General features: G+C 42.5%; 2 protein-coding genes, 1 long non-coding RNA gene and 1 other non-coding gene across 12 annotated transcripts in view; 3 read left to right on the top strand and 1 right to left on the bottom strand.

The window, feature by feature from the left end:
• strc1 (stereocilin 1) overlaps positions 1 to 19,364 on the bottom strand; it is a 405,552-nt gene that overhangs the window by 5,605 nt on the left and 380,583 nt on the right. The gene's annotated exons all lie outside the window — the stretch shown is intronic.
• trnaq-cug (transfer RNA glutamine (anticodon CUG)) lies at positions 142 to 213 on the top strand. The gene has a single exon. It is a non-coding gene; the product is annotated as a tRNA-Gln (tRNA).
• LOC138239153 (uncharacterized) lies at positions 394 to 2,814 on the top strand. Its single transcript, XR_011189579.1, has 2 exons — positions 394 to 599; positions 1,770 to 2,814. It is a non-coding gene; the product is annotated as an uncharacterized lncRNA (long non-coding RNA).
• The window catches only part of dennd4a (DENN/MADD domain containing 4A), a 52,840-nt gene continuing 41,257 nt past the window's right edge, over positions 7,782 to 19,364 (top strand). For 4 of the 9 annotated variants that reach the window (XM_015343234.2, XM_015343232.2, XM_015343233.2 and 1 more), the window contains exons 1-2: positions 7,783 to 7,992; positions 12,309 to 12,722. The gene's annotated coding sequence lies outside the window, so the exon portion shown is untranslated. Of the gene's footprint in view, positions 7,993 to 8,739; positions 8,834 to 12,308; positions 12,723 to 18,841; positions 19,145 to 19,364 lie in introns of those variants that run through there. The other 5 variants (XM_015343230.2, XM_015343226.2, XM_015343225.2 and 2 more) reach the window with 5 other exon arrangements.

Below are 19,364 nucleotides of genomic sequence, written 5' to 3'. Positions count from 1 at the left end.
AACGTTTAGTGGTATTTACTGAGTGCTTTGTAAATCTCGTTGGTGTGTGCATTGCTAGATGTGGCAGATAAAACGACGAATTAACGACGGTGTCATTGCCCAGCTTGTTTTAGGCTCATGCAAGGGGGTTTACGTACAGGAGGTTCCATGGTGTAATGGTTAGCACTCTGGACTCTGAATCCAGCGATCCGAGTTCAAATCTCGGTGGAACCTGACTTTTTTCCCTACTTGTTTAAATAACAGCACAGCAAAATAGCTGGCATGTTGTCCTCGTTTTACACATCGAGGATACGCGAAATTGTTAAATAAAAACGTTTAAATTGAATATATTTATCTTGACTGCTGGACGAGCGTAAATTCAATATCGTGTCAACAGATGGCAGTAAAGGCGATGTAGCTGTGACTGGGGGCGCAGGTTCTCTCTACTCCATTTTGCACCAATCAGGCTGGAAAAACGGGAGCCCCACCGTGCGAAGATGGCGGGGTTCGAGCGGAGGGTTCCGGTGGGTCTAGCTTCAGCCCGACGGTTCGCTGAGATGCAAACACCGAGCTGCAGAAAGTCAGTCAGCTGGAAGTAGCGCCGGTCCTGGTGCTGCATTGTATGTAACAGCGGAATGCGAACGAATCCTCCCTTTTAGATTGTAAAACTTGTGTCTTTTCCGTTTTTAATTGCACTCCCTCACGTTGTCTTCTGTCCTCGTTGTACTGTCTACCGGGTTAACACGCTTACAGACCTCCGACTGCTGTGAACGCAGTTCTACAAGGAGCCTGTAAAGATGACCCGGTCTGTATTAATGCAAGAAGGAACAGCAGGCCTGTATAAAATAAAAAGTATGAATCCAGCAGGAGGCGGTAGTAAGATTGGCACGGAAACCTCAAACTTCATTAGAAAAGTCTTAACTATGATGTTGTTCCTGAAGTTCCCAGCGCATAACCCGAGTGTGTTACAGTTCTCTATGTAGCCACAGCGGTTTCTGTGACACTGCCCTGTGCTGACCGGATGGTTACTGCTGTAACGGAATGCAAACTCTTCAAGACGCGGCGTCCATCCGGCATTTTTTGCTCCGACAGCATTGGACCCTAAAATATTCTGATTTTGTGTCCGTGTCAGTTCTCAAGTTCGCCGGTCGCAACCCAGCGGTGAAAAAAAAAATCTGACACAAATGAAGTCGAAAGAAAAGTTGTACTAAAACTGACTACATAGCCATATCATGATAAATATTTATGAAGAATTTACAGGATTGTATTAATGAATACAGAGCCTTACAACGTAAGGATACCCTAAACGTAAAGGAAGTGTCCCAGACGTCAGTGAGACAGTTTCAGACACTGTATAAGGTACTTCAGAAAGGGATAACTTTTTCAATTAAGAAGTTAAAGGAAGGAAGATTGCTTTTAAGAAAGAATGGATTGGCTTGCAGAGTAACTGTACACACACTTCATAGATGACTCTGACAACATCTTAAAGTTTTTCTCTTCCACTATCTTGTTAATTTTAAAAAGCAGAATTGACTTGCCTTTGGAATGGGTTATCTTTTTAAGACTAACCTTCTCAACTCTGGGTGAATACCAGACTTCTGCATGAGCTCCTGTCACGGCTTGATGCCCAGGGCCGGCCACCAGACCCTAGACGCTCTCGTGTCATAAATACCTCTCCACCTGTGTGGCAGGGGGGCTCATTGCAATGTGACATGCGTGGGGGCTGTGTCGTTTCTGGGAGAAAGCGACGGTGAGCTGCTGATGAAACAGGCCCTTGTCTCTCCTTGTAGGTTCTTCTCCTGCTCTACCACCCCACCTGGCCAGTTCAGGTCAAAGGTCAAAGGGCGGGTAAGACGGAAGCCAAGCAGCAGTGGGAAATTTGGACTCAGTACCAGTCATATCAGAAGGCCCGGCCCCCACCACAGGTGGGCTCCAGCTGCCAGGGGCCACAAAAGAGTTTGGAGGGCAGAGGCGACAGGCACTCACGTCAGCGCCACACTGACTGAGAGGGCGACACTGACTGCCAGCCCGGCCTTCCGTCTGCCTCTCCCGCGCCCGCGAAGGACCGTACCGCCAAGAGCCTGGCCCTCTCCAAGCACTCCCGCCCCGCTGGCTGGAGGCACAGGTCAGCGCCATCGGCCTCGCGTGGGCTCCCGGCAGAGGCGCGGGACCCGCGGGCTCTCGACCCGGCCGCAGGCTGGCACTGGAAAGGCTTCGAGCCCAGGAGCCCGATGGGCCAGACGGCCTTGTTTTGCAGGTCACCTCCCAGGTGCCGCAGGGTGTGTGCAGCCTGCCATACAGACACAGCAGCTCCCAGCACCTCAGGGTTGCCGTTGGCTGTCGTCTTACTCAGGTAAAGCTGAGGAAACCTTACAGCTGGCAAGGCATGATTTCACTTACCGCTGCCAGAAACCGCCTCTATCACGATTCCGCGTGATTTGAACGTAGCGTGTGTTGTTTGTGAGATACCGTGTTTTGAACTTATGGAGTGCCGGCCTGCGGAGATGAGCACAGCGAGCTGGTAGACTGCAGCGCAGACATCACTATGACTTTGTGAGCTGGGTTGGGGTCACAGAAAGCATGTAACTGGGGACTGGCTCAGTGCCACCAATGGTGTAGATCTCTGTTTTGTTTGAAGGAGTCTGGATACAGTGGGCAGCTTCTGCACATTAGTATTCAGTGTGAGCAGGTCAAGACAGGTTTGGGTCTCGGTTCGCTATCCCCCTGGCGTAACAGAGGGGAAACTGCAAATAACAAAATTAACCTTTAAGCTGTGGATGAACAAATTGCATATTTGCTTCAGTGATGTCCATATTAAAGTCTGTATTTACCTTTTTTTTGTCCATGTTGTTTTTTGTATGTAGAAATATTTCATCACCCAACTTTGTACTTCTGATACAAGTATCAGAAGTACAAAGGGAGCTATAACTCAATAATTTCACTTAAGAATAGAGAGTGCTACCTTGTCTGATGCCGCCATCACTGGAAGTCTGCCCCACACTGAACTCTTCGCTTTTCTACAGCTTCTTCACGCTGAGAAGAGCGCTGCTTTTGTCAACATTGTCCGTGTCCACTAGGTGGCAGACTTGCCGCTTTCTTTCCAAGTTGTGACACTTGATCAACACATAAGGTCAGCTATTTGTAAGGGTGGGAAATGTGTCCTTGCGGTTGTCATTGTACGTGAATAGAAAATGTTACAGTGTCTTAAAAACACAGCCTGGTATATCAGGTACTGGGGCTAATCACAAAAAAATGACTGTAGAAAGCAGGGTTGTGGGTTCAGTTGTCTGATGCGGTTAAAAACAATTGAAATAATCTATGGAAGTTTTTATTGTTCAGTGCTTTTCCTGCTGCATGAGATGCAAAGTATTTTTTGATTAATGATCTGTATATTCCTCATCTGTTGTTAGTGCTTAAAAATCCTCTATTTTCTAATTAATTTTTTACTTGCTATTTTAAATGGTGATATAACTTATTTTAACAGGTAACAACACAGGGTAGGTAAGAGGTTAAGATTACTTTATTAGCCATATACAGTTCCTTGCATTAGGATTGCTCTCTATGAGACACAGACAAAAGCTTGGGGTCAGAGCACAGGGTCCACATGTACAGTACAGTGCCCCTGGAGCAGTTGGGGTTAAGGGCCCCTACTGCCAGCTGCAGCATTTGAACCAGCAACCTTCCAGCCATAGGCACAGATCCTTAGCCACCACTCCATCCCGGGTATATATTGCATAAAATGTCCACACCATCTTGTACATAAACACAGTAACCCACCGTGAATGAGATGTAATCTAAAGCGTGGTACTATCGTTGTAAATTAAATCAATTTCACAGCTCTTTTTCAAAGACACCTCTGTTCAAACCCAGGAAAAAACAGCAGTTCTTTTTCTTCACAGAACTGAAGAGAGCAGACAAAATATTCGGAGAGGGAGAGTTTTGCAGCGGATGCTGATAGGAAGATCTATGAGAGTGAAGGACTTGTATATTTTGCTCTTCGGAGAGCGAGGGGGAGAGAGCTCAGTGACACTAGAAACAGGCCGCTTCTCTAGTGTGAACATTTCTCTTCGTGACTTTGGAAAGTAACGGACTTTGGAAAAGTTATTTTCTAAAGTACATTGGAAGCCACGATCCCAGATCCCACCTGCTACAGAAGATATTAAAAGTGTGAAAATGATGGGCCTTGAGGGGGAAATTATTTTCTGTAGACAATAATTACTCTACTACAGCAAATGGGAGGCACGGTACTCTGGTAATGCACATACTTTTTTCTTCTATTGCTGTTAAATTCGAGGAAATTTCCTCCACAGAACCTTGATCCATCCATTTCTTAATTGCTTATTCTGGTTTGGAGTCACAGGGAAGTTGGAGCCTATCTCGGCAAGCAACAGGCGCAAGGCAGGGTACAGCCTAGAGGGGCTGCCAGTCTATCGCAGGGCACAGAACTGGTGCAACAAGCACACACCAGGGACACTTTTGCCAAAATTCACTTAAGGCTCCAGTGTGTCTTGGACTGTGGAAGGAAACCCACACGAACATGAAGAGAGCAGCCGAACTCCACAGGGGTTCTTTAACATTTAATAGACAGTCAGGGATCAATTTGTGACTTGCGTTTTGGGACAGGGTGGTACTGTCTCTGCCAGAGAGCTGGAAATTGCTGCCCTGCGCTCCAAGTCGTAACCTCTCTGCCACTGAGAACCTCCAGCTGGAGACTGTGTATCAAAAAATAGAAGTGTATTCTTGTGCAGCACTGGGTTCACAGCAGGACCGTGAGGCTAAGGTGATTAATCTTCTGTTTTAAATGTATAAGAAAATTCTAAAGCTTTGGTATATACCTATTACTGCAGGCTTGACCAATTGTTTGCACAGTTTGCTGTTTGATGGAGAAGCTAACATTCCAGTCAGCCGGGTTACACAGTGACTGTCGTAAGCACATGTAGTAGCCTGAAGGAGAAGGATACCCTTCCCAACAGCTGCGTGGAAAATAACTCTTCACAGAGTATAGCATTCCCTCACCATGCCGGGATCGTCTGGCTCGCTTGACGCACGAGAGCCAGGAAGTGCAGAGCTGAGACGTCACGCTGAAAGCTCCTGATTTCAGGAAACCTCCTTAGTGAAATAGGAAGGTAGTTTTCTCCATACAGTGATACCATCGTCTTAACATCGTCAAGTGCTGTCTTTCTCTATCCGGAATCTATGGAGGATATGCATGTTAATTTGGCTCTTAAATCGGGCTCAGATCTCGGTACCCCTCCTATTCCTTAAGGCATTGTGAAATACAGGACGCATATGGTTTGCACTTTGCTAGAAGTCTGCTTTGAAAAGCAGATGTTAACAGAAAGGTCCGTGAGGCCCAGAGTTCTGCACCTCAACCAGGGTGACTGGGCAGTGTTGATGATGCCTCTCACGCCCTTCAGACATCCTCCAAGACCCCTGAGAAACTCACGAAGCAGAGGGTCCGGGGAAATTCTGGATGACTCCCACGGACGTCCTGTGTGAGAAACTGTATATTTTTTCCACTTTTAAACTGGCAGCAATTACGTGGTCGATTTAGCGCTCCAAATGTTACTTCTCCGTGACGTTTATGGTTGACCATGCAAAGAAATGTGGAATGCCATTATGGTCATAAGTCATAAATCTTTACGTCCTTTAGTGCGTGCATAAAAGTTAACAGATGTGTTTTTCTTTAGCGGTGGGATGTGATGACGTTGCAAGCAGTTGAGCTCAGCGCCTCAGAGCAATTCGGCAAATGGTCTTAATTATAAAACAGTCATTATATGCTGCCAAAATAACTTTTATTTTTGCAAAAACTATTCATTCAGGGTTTTTTTATAAGTATACCTCAGACCTGATTGCAATTCCCAGCCAGTCTCGCACACTGTTGGTGTCTGGGGTCTGTCCACGGCTAGCGCCGGGCAGTGTGTCTGAGGGAGAGACACTACAACAGGTCGTACAGTATGTGGAGAGATCAGGAAGAATGATATTTCACGTCATCAAAACATCAAACTGAAAATAAAGAACACTACCACCATGCTGTTGCCATAAATAATCTGTGTTTTGTCGTCCTAATATTGATGGGCAGCGACTTGCTATGTCACTCCCCTAGAGGTGTGTGCTAGGCTCAGCGGTTTGCAAGGATGCTTTGCCAGTCCACGTGCCAGTCAAGTCCTGGCGCTGGACCAGGAAGGAGGCTGTGGAGAATCTGCGCCGCGCTGAGGGGTGCCACGAGCCGCACGCCCGCGTTCTTCCTCGACTCCGGCCTCTCAGCGCGGCTGGTACGTCACCTCTCGCGACCAGCCATAGAAAGAGACCAAGTGTTAACGGCGATCACACGAGGAGATGGTGTTTCCATTTAAAACACGACGGGGACAATACGGATAACGACTGTGATGCCGTTTTCCATTTCCTTTCCACCCTGGGATGGTTTTAGCAGTAAGGAATAAGCCAAGAACATCACTACCGAGTCTGGGAAAACTGCTCGCTTATTACTATATAATAATAAAGCCCAGTTCATACACCTTGCAGTGTCTTCACAATCCCTCAGTGAACAAACACATCTGTAAGTTTAGGAGTGTTTATCCACCCTTTTTCTACTCAATAATGGCGTCGTGTTCCCAGTTTGTTTCTTTTGAGATTTATAATACCATAATAATATAGTATTAATATAATAATAGAATCCGTTTTGATAAAAGCTAGTCACGGGGACATTGATTGGGACGCACCGAGGTAGGGTCTCATCATTATCATTACCTACAGTAGATTGAGACAGGACCATCCGCACAAACTGCGCCTTATTTTCTTGGCTAATCTGAAACAAATTAGCCAGGAAACTGAGCAGGATTGCAGTGTTGATTTATTTCCTTATTGTCAACCAGAGACCCCACTGATAAGGCCATCACTACCTCTGTCACCGATCCCCGTGATAAATGTCTTCCTCAAAGTCCGTGCAGATTGGGGAGATGTACTGTGTGCACTAACGGGGGAGCCACCACTGTTACCGCAAAAGAAAAGCAAGAACATGAAGAAATAGTGCAAAGACGAAATATTGTAAAACTTTATTTTTTCCCCCGTACCAATATACTTTAATAATATCTAGTGACGACCACGCAGCTTCTTCCATTTAGCAAACAATTAATGTTAAACTTCCAGTATGTGTTTTTATTTAGAGACCAGGTGACAGACCTGCCCTGGATGGAGATGTGGTGTCCTGCCTATCACTCAGACTACATTTATTCAGCTATATTTATTTCTGGGTCGGGCTCCCCTTTTTGTCCTCCTTATATATACTGTAGCAAGTGTTTGATTTCTGTCGAAAAAAATGAATCTGGAATTATTTAAAATACCCTTTTGCAACTCGATAAAAGAGAAAAATGTCTAGAAAAAAATCTCAATTTAATTTTATGATGAATGTAGTCTTGCTTGACAGCAAAGGGGCATGGTGATTTTCAAAGGTTTATTGCTCTACTATCGAAGACGCTCCTCGTTTTCCGCACTTTAAAGAACTGTAACCCGCCGTAAGGTGCAAGAAACAAAACACGATACACGACCTATACAGGTGTCTGCAGAGACGTTCCCATTTACCTTTATTTTCGTATGGGACTTTGCCACTGCGAAGTAATTTGGGTTTGAACGGAGCTGAGGAAAGACACTGGGATTTATTGGAAGTTGTCAGACACTCGGAAGGTTGCTCCAATACTCGCTGTCCGACGCGACGATTAAAAAGACGTCGAACTACGGAGGAACTTCAACCCGTCGCCTCTAGGACCGCGCGCGGACTCCCGCCACACTCGGAGCCCGTCACAAGCCGCCGCGCGCCTCGGATTGCCATCACAACCAAGATGGCGAACAGAGGAGTCGGTTCGCCTTTAAGATGAGCTGGAATTAATTAGGCGGCATCGAACTGAAAATAAACAATTCAGTGAATGTATGGAAAAAACCCGATAATGAAACATCAGTGGAGTCAAACCTCTCTCACTACCTAAGAGGATACGAGACCTTGTTTTTTCCGGTGATGTAAGTGGACGATAACCGTTTTTTTTCCCTCTCGTAACGAGAAAGCCCGTCTCCTGTGTTTAGCCGCTGTGTTGATGTAGCGTGTTGAGCTGTCAGTGTCAGTCTGTGTCCGCTTGTCAGTATTGCCATTCCGGTACGCCGTCAAGCAATCAAGCTAGGGAACTGGGGAGAAAAAAAAGGAAAGGTATTTTTTATTCCTTAATCTGAAATGTAGTCTTAGTTTAAACCCCTTCCTGAAATGAATGGGACACGTTTGGGGATTCAGCTGTCTACCACATCTCTGCCAAGAGCAGACACCGGCTTCGAGCTGAAGAACGGAATTAAATCGGTTAAAAGGAATTAAAAGGAATCGGTTTCATCCTGCTATTCTTAGTGAAGAGAGTATGGTATTTTTTTCCAGTTTACAGAGTTTTTTTAATGTACCATTATTTTCTAGGTAGACAAAATGCCGCGTGTGAAGTCTTTCACCCCTGAACTCGAGGTCGGAGAAGTTAATAACTCGTTACTGTAGCCGAATCCTAAAAAATGTATTTTAATATGTCCACACGTGACAGCTGGGATCGCTAACGGACGGTATAGCTGGTTTGGACCGCGTCGCTGGGTGGCTTTCGCTGAAGTTAACACGGAGTAATCGGCCCTAGCAGTGTAAATCCACAGGCAGTAATTATTGTCTCGGCTTTCAAAATAGTTCAGCGTGTTAGGAGGGAGATCATTTCCGCAGGGCTATTTCTGACGGGGCGGGGAGGCGCTCGCCATATGCCGGGGCAGGCGCTCGAGCCGCGCGAGCCGCGCGAGCAGATGGGCGCGGAGCGTGGCGGAGCTGCCTGCCCAGCACGGCCGGGTACGTCGGGGCTCCTCCGACTGGAGCTGCGTCTTAAGCTTCGTTTGTAATTATTTTTGTGATTTGGGGGGCAAGTCTTTAGAATCAGCCGAGCGGCACTGTGCCCGAGTTTGCTCGTTCCTTCCTACGGGCGAGCGGGGGGGGAGGTTTGGCAGTCAGTTCAGGAGCTATTTCGAGTCATGTCAAGGCTAGCATCAGGTCTCGACTCTCAGAGCCTAATTAAGGTCCAGGCTGTAGACGGGGGAGGCTAGTGACTGTGGCGGGGGATTTCGGTAAAGCCGTTTCCAATAACAGGGCACTCTGCGCCGGGGTGACTCAATGCCTCAGCGCTCCTAGACACAGGACGTCTGTTGCCCTATCGCCTACAGCACACTGTAGTTGTAATTTTATTGAACTCTTTGATGTTATCATCAGCAGCAGAAAGCTGTTTGGTTCCAGACCTTTGATTTTTCGTTTTCACTATTGGATGGGAGGTTTTACTATGTCATAGCATTTGAGTCCTAGTTTAAGAGAGGTGCTTACTGTATGAGACGACCTGGCAGATAAGTGTTTTAAGAATCGTAGCGGATTTTAAGTCATGTTGTTTGTTTTAGGTAAGATACTAAATTGTCACTCTTGTGACTCAGCTGGTGTGTGAAGCATCATGAATTCTATGGTTTAGGAATATTGACTTAATACTAAGATTCAGTCTATGATGTGCTGAATCCTACGTTTACGTTATGTGATGTAGTAGACCTGTAAAACTCAGTGAATTCTCAGCACTATCCCAGTAAAGTAATTTAAGATTCAGTTTCTATAATCCACTCATGGTATGTGCATTGGTTTGTAGAATTTAAAAAAAAGTCATTTGAAGTAAAAAGTAAAGACACTGTATTTCATTTGAAGAGAAATTGCTAATGTTCACCCTGGGCACAAGTTTGTATTGAATGCAGAACCCCGTATACAGAGCTCTGAGAGTGCTGAACGTAAATGAGTCTTCAGATGATGACAAATCTTTCACTGTCTTTCTGGCAGGGGTTAAGTGTTTCTGTGATGCAGACAGCATACAGCAGGAGTATTTCAATGTTGTGTACTCTTTCATTATTTGAACCAAAACAAAAATTCCTGTAATGAGACAGAGGCACGAAAGACAGGTTAGACATGGAGTCTTTGCAGTGTTCTGAACAAACATGGACACTAGAAAGACAGTTTCCTCCCTTTCACTAATTTCTATTTCACTTTATGAAGACATGGTTTATTATGAATGTCTGAAAATAGAAAGTGTAATATCTGAGACTTTTTTCGCTGAACGGTCAGTTCCTATTGCTTCATTATTAGTCAAGTTGTCCAAAACTAAATACTTTCAATGTTTGCATTTTAAAAAAAGCATGATTACTTAAATTATTCCTTGTAGCATGTAACCTCTCACTTCGTACACAGCGCCTGTGATGCTTTTCTTAAGAATGAGGAGAAATTTTCTCCTGGTGCAGTAATCAATACTTAGTTACTGCTGGAATCCTGGACTTCTTGAGAAAGACCAATGCAAAAAGGCCATTCTCAAGAATGGCCCGGCAAACTCAAAGGAAGGCACGGCCGTTCTCAAATAAATCCTTCTTTGTGTTAGTGGAAATTAAAATGTCTAAATATGTGCAGTTTTGCATTCACCAGTGCTGTGAAATGGCTTTACTCCTATTGCAATCACTGCCTCCAGTGAATAAGAACAGAAGTCAGGCATTTCCCCTGTTGCTAATACAAGACACCCAAATACACACTCTGTCACCATGTGTCTTGGTACACATTCTTTAACCCCAAGGTTACAGGCACTCCGTCATGCAAAACCGCAGCAGAGAAGTCCTGACCCCAGTGAGGCTTGTGCTGTATTGAGCTGTATGGATGTTCTTCAAAGGTTATCCACGAGTCCACACCCAATCCCAGAATGTGCACATGTGGAGACTGAAAATCAGCAGAGTGAGCAAGCCTTTTAACAACACTGGCTTCTCTTGTGTTTCATTTCTTTGGCTCTGTGTACTAAAGAATAAGAATGGTGCTTTAATCTCTCTGCCCTGATGTGGAAACTGGAATAGTTGTATTAAAATGAATATAGTAATTTTATACTATACAGAACATGACTTTTTGGTTTTTCATATTATGCACATTATGCATTTTACAGGCATGAAACATATCAAGTTATACATCTGTAGTTTGTGCAGTATGTAGTTTTGTAACTTCAAAATCAGAAAGTGTCAAAATCAGACCTTCTGCTTATACTGCCTGTTTTCCCTCCTCTTTGGGTTTTAGTAAATTTAGTCCTGCTTCAAATTCCAGACAGATATCAAATAAGAGTTTTGCAGGATATTGTCGTAGATGCCTGAATAAATATTGAAACCCACAAAGGCTCTGTATAACATGTTTTTTGTCTTTTTCTGTATGACTTGCATTTTGTGAAGCTCATAAATACCAAATGGGGTCTTGATGTCGGGGAACTCTGCCAACCACAATATAAACAGGGATAGCCATTATGGCTTGTGGGGTTCTGGGCTTCACTTAATACTGTGCATCTAAAAATTAAAGTAGTTTATACATCCATTTAGTAAACTTACATCACAACTGTAACAGCTCGTTTATAAATGAAGATTCGGGAATGGCACTTCTCTCATGCAGTACTGATGTTAACACAGTACTTGTTTGCAATAGGGATTTGGGATTTGTTTTGACTCTTCCCAGCGCTGTCTAGAGGCAGGCTGTGATTCCATGAAGCAATGATGTAATGATCTAGGCTTAAGCTAACTTGGCTCTTTCAGCTCCTGCACTCCACTGATGATGAGCTAGAGCTCTGAAGTCTTGCTCTTGCATAGATAGAAGACCAAAATCCCAATTAAGTCTATAAGCAGAGTGCACTGGAGTTTATGGAAGCAAAATTTGCAGTTACATTTAACTTTCATCACACTGCCAGTGAATGATGAAGGCGTAAGTTTTAAAAATGGCTTTCCACTTGGACAAAGTTTGCAACATACAAAGTGATCGTCAAGCTTCAAATGGTAGCTTAATTTATTAATTTTACCTCTTGATCTGAATCCTATTTATATGTATCCTAATTTATACGAATGATACTTTTCTTTATTATACTAAGTGTTTAAATTTGCTTTACGTTTTATTTCATTTTTATTGTCTCTCCAGAAGCTGCTCGTTTTTCTCTGGATAATTCTGTCTTTAATCTTCCTTTGTAATAATGCAGTATGCAGCCTACCATGTACCTAGGCCAAGATTGAGCAAGAATCCCTTGCAAGACAGGATAATTTTCACACTCTGGCTAAAACATGCTTCTACAGGCACAGAGATAATTAGATTAATTAAACAGTAGTCTAAAGTATTTCAGAAAATTTTAATTAACATATCCTGTTTGTTGTGGGGTAGATCTAACACATTTTAAACAGCATTTAAGAAATTAAATATTATTTTGCTTTTTCACATTGAATTCTTCCTTCTTGTAATGCAGAGAGAGCTGGGAAGATTAGGTGAAAGCAAAAGCAGAACAACTTCAGCCCTGGGAAAAAAGGATGTAATCAAAACACAGTGGCTTAGAAGTGGAAAGCAGAAAATATAGATGGAAAGCACCTGCCTGCATGGGGATTTCAGAGGCCTTCAGAGAATAAGCCCTCTTTAGACGGGTTTTCTGGGAGGAATTGTAAAATCAACCAGGTGCAGAAGAGGCTCCAGAGATGCGGTTTCCTGGTGACTGGGCTTGGCTGGGCTCCCCAGAGTGGTTCTTCCATCCCCTGCCTGTTCTCCTCAGCCTGCTATGATACCCCTGTACCAGCTCAACAATAAAACGCTAAAGATGTGACGGTAGTTCTCATTACTACCAATTAACCCGACGTCTCTGACACCTTTTCATTTGGAAGTAATGGAGGTTTGGTCAAATCTTACTCTCTAAAACATGTTCTCAATATTGTTGTTTCAATATTTACATTTGACTCCAATATAATTTTTGGCACCAACTGGTCTCGCTTAGAACAGACACAAACATATTAAAATGTGTAAATTGCCAGATGTGTCCCAATGCTTTTTCAACAAGGCTTCGTTTTCAGTTTGATGTTCAAAACAGACACAAACAACAATCTGATTTAACCAACATAAATTAATTTCAGAAATACTGCTGATCGTGTTTGCTTTTAATTATCTGCCACACATTACATAAAATAAACTCCCCTTTTCTATGCAGGCCAGTGACCAAACAAATCTGGTAAAAATGAAGTAATATATTCAGAACATCAGTGGCACAGTATTATTATTGAAAGAAAGTATATAAATTGAAACTAAGCAGCAGCTAATTTTATCTTCGAGTTAGCACATTTTAAAACATTAAATGTTAAATGACACTTGTGGGTATTAAACATTTTGTGTGAGAAATTTTGAGTGGCTAGCCCATATTGACAAAGTGTTTGATTCAGTGTTAATTTGAGTGGTGCTTTTCGCATGGCAGTATAATATATATATATTATTTCATGAAATTATTTTTTAACTGGCCTTCCTGTTGATTTAAATTTTTATCAAATACGAGGTACTGGGAAATTGTGTCTTAAAGCCCAGAATGAAATCACCAGTGTGTGGACATATTTTTGCAACATAGTCAAAGTCAGGCACCTTGGTGCAAATCATGATGAAACAGGCAGTAGAAACCGCGTTTCATCTTCTGATTCATATTCTGTTGTAAATGTGAGATGGGTTATTACGTCACTGCATGTATCTGCGTCCAGCAGTTTCCTCCTCCTTAATGAGAACATGCAGAAGGAGAGAGGGGAAAGGGTGTTTTCTCTGATATACTCCCTAACTACCAAATTAGTCACTGATGTTTGGCAGTGAGAGAGGACATTTTACTTCTTTAGTTTTGTTTTTTTTGGTACTTTGGTACATTTTTCTACAGTGTGCAAACAGAGAAGTCAGAAGTCTGATTTGATTTTTCAAAGGTCAGGATAATTAATCTTGAGGGCAGTTATATGTGAAGTACACCAAGAAAGAGGCTGAAATAATGGTGTCTAGCTCTGCCCATAGGATTATCTGTCTCCAGGTTACATTAATTGAATTATACATAATTCAAGCAAAAGCAAAAACTAGCACAGCTCCTCAGCTGAATGACGCTAACTATGTGGAGAACCCTTTCTGTGTGCACATAGTTGACTCTGCTACAGAGCAGGTATGGTTGTTACATACAGTTTGTGGAAGAATAAGTTAAGTTACCAGTGTTCACTGGCAGCAGTTGCCTATTTTTCTTATTAGTTGATCCTGCATGCTTTTGTTGGGATGGCAGTAACTGTCAATTTCATTTGACCTAAAGAGAAAACAGGAGTGACTCATTGTGTAAACAATAGTAGTTCAACCCATTGCTTTCTTCTTCTGGGGGGCATTTGTGCCATGCACACATACTGCATATGATGATTAAACAAGTAAAAAACAAATTTAGTTAAATATCCCACCGTCTTTTCCCTGGGGTTTAGAGTGCATTGTGTTAATTGGAGTTGTAGTGGTAGGGGGTTATGGTGCTGGGAAGAGCTGGGTATGTGTGCTGGATTGCTGGCACAGTGCTACCAGACTCTGCTGGGCTGTTGGCTGTCTCAGCCTGACAGGCCAGCAGGGAACCTCAGCCTGTCTGCTCAGGCAGGGAAAAGTGCTGTTTAATATTCATCAACAGCACCTGGCTAATTAATAGAGGCTTGCCAAAGATGAGTCACAAGTTATGAGAACATACTGTATTATAGGTTCTGCAGTTCATACTAATCTCTTGGATGTTGTCCACCTAGAGAGAGCAAGAGAGGCAGATACGTGAAGGTGCAGAGGTTTGTAAAAAATGCAAGGTGTAGAATTAAAAAAATATATATATATTTCTTCTGTTCTAATGTTTTTGTGTATACATCAGTAAACAGAAATAGAATGTGTGTTGCATGGCTGAAGTAGTGTGGAATGAGGGAGAAATAAATGTTCTTCACTATAACAGAGTATGTTAAACTTATGTTATGTTAAAAACTGTTTACTGCTAACCGTTCAGGAACCTGGAATAGTCAGAGAAATAGACCAGGAGAAGTTTCATCTATTTTTTGTTTGCTGTCTAATTTACTTTGTTTAAAGGAGATCACTCCTGACTGAGTTCAGATTTTAGTCCATTATAATTCTCTTTACATGGTGTGGGAGACAAGTAAATTAGTCCATTAGCTTGGTCAGAATGAGCGGCTTCAGTCAGGATGTTTGGGGCTCTGGATCATATTTAGACTGCTTATAGCACACGGGTACTGAAAGACCCAAGGGCAGATTAGTGTGTTCTGTGCAGACTATATATAAAAAATACCTTGGAAGGATCCACAGTGGTGAAGGAATTAATTTGCAAAAAGTTATTATGTCCACTTCTAACAGCTCCATTGCTATTGGCCAATATGTCATCACAGTGAAAGAATTTGCAGCAGCATATTCAAACTGCAGAAAGGTTTAGGTTTTTATGCTTTAGGAGAGATTAAACTGTTTTGCCAGTGTACAGTTGTTCTTGCACTCAGGAGATTGTTTACTGGCAGCTTTTGTGCCTGTGACCAGCAGTTAAGTAGCAGAAGGACTAATGTCTGGCACAGTTTAAAATACGCTTTAGTACAGTGGCACTTGTAACCCTGGTGGCTGCGGAAGCTTCAGCAGCAGATGTTGAAGAGATTATCTGCCTTAGTGATAACCTGGCCTCTGTGATACAGTGCAACTGTGGTGCAGATGCTTTCTAAGCTCCAAAAAGCAAGTTTCAGAATTTCGAGGGGCACTTTTTAGCTGTTGATTGTTTAGATTCTTTGGGTAAAAGTTTAGAAAAACATTTGAGGTTTCCAAGAAGAATCAAAGAATCGACTCATTTATTTTAAATCACGGTGATTGTGTTTCAGATAAGCTTTGGTTTTTAAAAGTTCATGAAACTACTGTAGTTCATGCCTTTCACATGTAGTTCATGTTGCTTCCTGTAACAGGCTCTGGCTCCTCTGTGTCCCTGTGATGTAAAGGGGTTAGAAAATGGATGGATGAAAATTCATATTAAGTTAATTCATGGACTTGTTGTCTACCAATTCATACATACATATTCATACATACCATCAGTCCCTGCGGCAGGCCTTGAGTTAGTCTTAATGACTTTTTGAGAACATTGTGTCTCCCATGTAAACTATTCCAGTGTAAATGTGTATACTGTATGTTTAGTACATTGGTTTAATAGAATTAGAATTTTATTACAAAGTATAAAAATTCCAGGATTTGTTTGCTGCATAACCAGATTTTTGATTAGCAAATCACAATGCTTTCAGTTTTGATGGGATTAAGCATCTGAAATAACCGGAGATCATTTCAGCGGTACTGGGAAGAAGAAAGACCTCGGCTGCGGTAAGACCGTCACAGCTGAGCAACTGCATCTGCAAAACCAATGACGGGGAGATTCGTCATAGCGAACTCACGGGAGCCTGACTAAGAAACTGAAAAGCAAGTGTGTTGTGAACAAAAACAAGCCATGCCTGCACATTGTTTGGAGAGTTATATAGTCCGGAGCTTCTTGTTCAGGGAATCTTGAAATATTAAACAAAGTTCACCTTGGGAAAGAGGAACATCCTTCGGGTCTCACTTTGAAAATAAACCGCAGGTGCTTTTATAGTGTCCTTGCAACATAATTCATATGACAGGGTATTAGATTTAATTACACAGAAAGCCTGAACTGTACAAATTGGAAGTGATCAAAATGTATTTATTAATAATTGCAAATCACTCAGGGTAGCCAGGCACAGGTGTTCTGCAGAGTCACGAAGGGACGTTCCATGCACCTGCAGCTCCCTCTCGAGCATGCACACACACCCTCACAAAAAGCCCTTGTCTGTGTTCTTGCGTACCTGCACACATATGTGATTCTTTCACTCCTGCGACAGACTGTACGTGTGGATACAATGAGCTTGCTGTAACAGACAGGAACAGGACAAAGAAACAGTTTGGTTTGACAGGAACATGACCATCATTTAACACTGAGCTATTTTTGTGTTCACAGATTATAAAGATTATTCTTGAGTATTTTTCCTTTTTCCACAAAATCTTGTATATCTGTGCTGTTTTCATTGGGGGGGAAGGGATTGAAGACTGATGTGTAAGTATGAAGAAGCAGGTGTGCGCGCAGATCCTCTCGTGTACTTATTTTAACTCCAGCTTTTGCGTACTGATCACCCTGTCCTTTCTGCTGTACACCCACCAGTTGTATCTCTGCACAGTGTCACTGGTCTTCATTTCCAGGTTGGAAAGCAGAGTGATTCTCTGACCAGACTCCACTATTACTCCTGGGGCTCATGCAGCTGGAGCAGCTCTGATTTTACTGGCTTCACGTCTAAAGGCAGCACGTGTTTCTGTTTCCAGGCGGAAATTCCTTCTCTTTTCCTGTTTAAGAGGTCAGGACAGACAGCTCTCCGAGTTCTTGACTCCAGGAAACCTCGTGGGTCTCTCTTAACGATAAGTTCAATCAATAACTCACTCTGTCAAACTGCTGCAGCCCAGCCAGCAAGAACTGCATGAACGCAAGTGCCTGTCAGGCCTGCCTTCCACCAAGCGACTGTTTAATTTCACCCGAATGGCAGAGTTAACGAATAAACCAAGAATACTCTATAAAGTTACCAGGGCATCAATGATATAATAAATATCTGTATAACATCTAAGGCTCTTACAAAAAGAATAAATCCAAAGAAATAGGAATTTTATAACTTAATTCTTCAGCAAGTGGTGAGACCTGTAAGTTTAGTAAAGTTCCCAAGAAGCTGCTTTTAATATTTGCAGAAGGGGAAGTTAGAGTAATGAGACAATGCATGTAGTTGCTCACATTCGCAGTGGTGTGAAAATATAGTATGATATGTAGCGTGTCATTGCAATTGTCTCTTATTCTGAGATGCAGCAAATTATTTGGAAGTGTACTGATTTAAGAAAGTACAGTAATGTCAGTAATGTCTCTCTGATGGTAATTCTATAAAAAAAGCTGGTACATCATACATATTTACTTCAGCCTTGATTTGTGTAACATCCTTCAGAACTGTCGAAGCATACAAATTGTCTCAGAGGTGGAGGCTCGTGAAATCATTCTGTTTTGTTTTGCTCGGAGCCTGGCAGGACAATCCATCTTTCCCAAATTACATGGCGGTGCCAGCAGTGAGAGATCCCTTAAGGTCACCCTGGCTTGTTTCTGTGGAGTTATGATCACAGCTGGAGTACATTTTTGACAAAAACATTGTAGGCTTGTTCTATGTACGTAGGCTATGTTCCTCTTTTTGATAAAGCTTCTTGTTTTAAGGTAAAGCCCAGAAATGCCAAATGATTTTAAATTATTTTTTTAACTCCAGCCACTACAAAATGTGGATTTCAGTCTTTCTGTGCCATTACTGGTTTAAGAAAGTACACAATTGAGAAGTAAAAGTTCTAAAACGTTCAGTGTTCACTGGAACATCACTGCCCCCCTTTGACAAAGCAAACAGCTTTGGAAAAAGTGGGTAAGAAAACTTTGCTTTATATGTTTTAATAATTTGCCTCATTTATGTGATTGATTTTAAAACTACTAGTTAGTTGTACTGCATTGTCCAAGTGTTCTTCCAGTTACTGAAATGAGTGCTGTAATTGTATGTCCGTATGGTAGGTTGCATTGGGAATTAGCCAGAGTGTTTGAGTGCTAATGAAATAATTACTGGAGAATGTAAGTGCTTTGGTTGTGCAGTAGAAGTGATTTCTGAAAGGACCCAGCAGTTGAATTGTGTGGTGTGTTCCTAAATGCAGCAGTGATGGTAAAGTAGGCATTGTGCAAAGTGCCAGTTCATAGCTTTGCTGTTGCAGTCATTCCCCTGTGGTCATGATGTCCATTTTCTCCAGACTGTGCTGATTTCTAATGAAGACTCTCAGACTTCCTGAGCATGTGAAAATGTTGTCATAGCTTCCTCTGCATTTTCAGCTGAACAGTGACATACAGGAATTGACGTGTGGTGTGAGGGAGTTTAATGTAACTGCGTGTAAGTGAGTGGACCACAGGGAGCGTGGTATTCTTATATTTTGAACGATATCAGAAGCTTTTTGTGTCTCTCCTCCTGTTGTGACTGATTTTAGCAATTTAGAATTGTGAGCTGTCGATGGGCTAATTCTACTAAATGAAAGCAACAATCTGTGCCACATGTCTGGATGTTTGTGACGGAGCGCATTGAACGAGATTGAACACATTCCCATTGAATCACAGTCATCACTGAACAATTGTGCTGCATGCTGCTGAGCTGAAAAAGCACCAGGTTATAGCTATCAAGGTTCATCATCCTGAAGGTAAGCAGCTGATTCAAGATATAAGTGAGAAATAATTCAGGAAGGGAAGTCATTTGTAGTATGGTTCCTAAACTTTGGCTTTTAAGGCTCCAATCTCTGATGGCTACAATTTTTTGTACCAGTATCATTTGTACCAGTATCAATGTTTTTTGTTTTTTGTCCATTTTTTAGTGTGGTACAGGCAGTACCCGGAGAGGTCATTCACCCTTTGTTCACTTCT

Source organism: Lepisosteus oculatus, chromosome 5 (genome assembly GCF_040954835.1).
Source record: "Lepisosteus oculatus isolate fLepOcu1 chromosome 5, fLepOcu1.hap2, whole genome shotgun sequence".
Classification (NCBI taxonomy): domain Eukaryota; kingdom Metazoa; phylum Chordata; class Actinopteri; order Semionotiformes; family Lepisosteidae; genus Lepisosteus; species Lepisosteus oculatus.
The sequence above is the reverse complement of the archived record's forward strand: the minus strand, read 5'-3'. Positions and strand labels throughout refer to the sequence as shown.